This window comes from Gekko japonicus, unplaced genomic scaffold, assembly GCF_001447785.1.
Source record: "Gekko japonicus isolate JY-2015 unplaced genomic scaffold, Gekko_japonicus_V1.1 scaffold435, whole genome shotgun sequence".
NCBI lineage: Eukaryota > Metazoa > Chordata > Lepidosauria > Squamata > Gekkonidae > Gekko > Gekko japonicus.
The window spans coordinates 1366509-1369081 of record NW_015161417.1 but is presented as its reverse complement, the minus strand read 5'-3'; positions in this window follow the sequence as shown (position 1 = coordinate 1369081).

Here is a 2573-nt window from a genome sequence, read left to right as displayed (position 1 = left end):
TACAGATCACTCACAATTACAACTGCTCTTCAGGTAGCAGAGATCAGTTCCTCTGGAGAAAACAGTGGACTCTGTCATTATACCCTGCTGAGGTCACCACAGCAAATTGACACTGTTTGCCCAAAGCCAGAGCACTGCCCCAGAGCCTTTTTCTAGATCCCGTTGTATTGCTTTCACAACGGGCTTTACTGCTAGTCTTGCATAAAATGGAATGCATGACTTTTACAATAACTTCAAAATGGTGGGTCTATCATAGCATTAAAGACCATAAGGAAATTCCTATTATGACCCACGTGTTAGACAAATGTCAAAATAATTTGTTAGATATACTGATGGCATCAGAGCACAACTTTTTGCAGAGTGAGAAGATCAGACATGTATAAATACATTTAGAAAACAGTCGCTGAAGAGACAAACTTTCACATCTGAAGTGAACACAAAGTGATATTTCACTATCTGGCTGTAGGATTTCATCATGCTGCTGCCCAGTGTTCACACTCCAGAACATTTGAGAATATCTGGCCAATATTGGGGCAGTAGAGAAAGTTTTGAGTCTCCCTTCTTATGGACTTTGAGTGGGAATTTTTTTGCTTGTTCACACTGTTTGACCAGGTGGAATGTTATGATAGTTAGGCCAGGACCTCAGCGATAGGATATGTTCCAGCTAGGGATGACAAGAATAGTGTGGATTGCTTTGGCTTGGGAAGGAACAATCAGCACACCCCCTGAGACCTATCAGGATGATGGGAGGTTTTCCCAACCTAGCAACTCAGGAACTCTGGCATGGGGAGGGCCGGGTTGTGGCGGGAGCTCCCTAGGTGGTGGACAGCATGAGCTGTATGGCATGGGAGGAGGGGGAGGAAGTTTGGTTCCACTCAGTACAGGATTATGTACAGGTCCAGTAGAGATATAGGTTGAATTCAGAGGAAAGGCAGGGTTGCCCAAATGCTGGGAATCCACAATAAATGGAGAAAAGTGTTGCATATTGCAGCACAGAGTAAAAAAATTGTGGATACTGGCCTTTAATAAATCGGAAGTTTCAACCATACATTGGTGTCTCCTGTCTTCGTTCTGGAGTGCATTTTAGAAATGAATCTTTGTATAACTGTTAATCTCTTCTTTTCTTATGTGGACCTGAGGGAACATGATAATTTGTCTCGATCATTCAGATACTTCTTTCCTGGATTCTTTCTAATTTCCCAAGAAATTAATCAAATGAATCTGTCTTGCTCAACAAATTGAAAATATTGTAAGTTAAGACTATAAAAATTAATTATGAAATGCAGTGAGTAGGGGAAAGAAGCTTTAAAATGCATCTCCCCTAATTTTGAATCATTATTTTGCATAATCACAAACCACTTCTGTGATTGAAGGCACTCTCTAAAAATCATGCATAGCATTTAACAAGTGGCCTGATTTAGACTTAGAAAATTATTAAAGGTCTGCAACAAAGAACAGTCTCCACAGAAGAGAGACAAAGAAGTGAGAGACAGAAAGATTTTGATGGTGCATGATAAAACAGAAGACAGGTTCCGAAGTGTGGCTCTGTAATTTCTCTGTTTTAATTTACAATGCACATCTTACATGTTGTGCAGTCATTTTCTAGAAAGCATCCAAAGTGAAGAATAAGCCAAAAGAAAGTAGGAAGGGAATAACAACATAGTATAAAAATGATGGCTGCAATTGCATCTGAAGAAATAACTGTAGACTAAGGAATCTTAAGTACACTGAACTTACATAAAGTACCGGACACTAAATATATGGCACAAGTTTACAACTGAAAAGTACACATGTATTTAGGAATCAGGGGTCATTTCCTGCGGGAGCACACAGGAGCGGAGCTCCGGCACTAAGGAGCCTAGGGGGCAGGCACATACAACATGCCCCGCCCCCTGCTCCCAGCAGCCCTCAGTTGGGCCACGAGGAGCAAGAAGCAGTCAGGTAAGATTCAGAACCCCAACCCCCAGCCCACCTTCAGGTACAAGCTCTCCCTCCTTTGTGAGGGCAGATCTGCGCGTTCCCCTCCCCCAGCTAGCAATCCAAAACAGTCCAGTGGCACCTTTAAGACCAAGTTTTATTCAGGTACAAGCTCTCCCTCCTCTGTGAGGACAGATCTGCATGCCCCCACCCAACAGATAGCAATCCAAAACAGTCCAACGGAGCCTGAGTGGTGGGTGTTGCCTTCTGACACACTTCCGGTGATGTCAGGGTGTGTGGCATATGCAAATAAGTTATGCTAATGAGTTATGCTAATTATCTCCCACGCCTCTTTTTCTACGAAATGACCCCTGCTAGGAATGCATCTATGACCAACTATTTGGACATATGGTTTAGTTTCCAGCATTGTGATCTATATTAATTAATCAAACCCTGAACCAAAATGCTTCATTAAGTATAGTCAGTGGCTAAATTTGCGGATGACACAAAATTGTTCAGGGTGGTGAAAACCAGGGAGGATTGTGAGGCACTCCAAAGGGATCTGTCAAGGATGGGCAAGTGGGCATCAACGTGGCAAATGGGGTTCAATGTGGCCAAGTGCAAAGTGATGCACATTGGGGCCAAAAATCCTAACT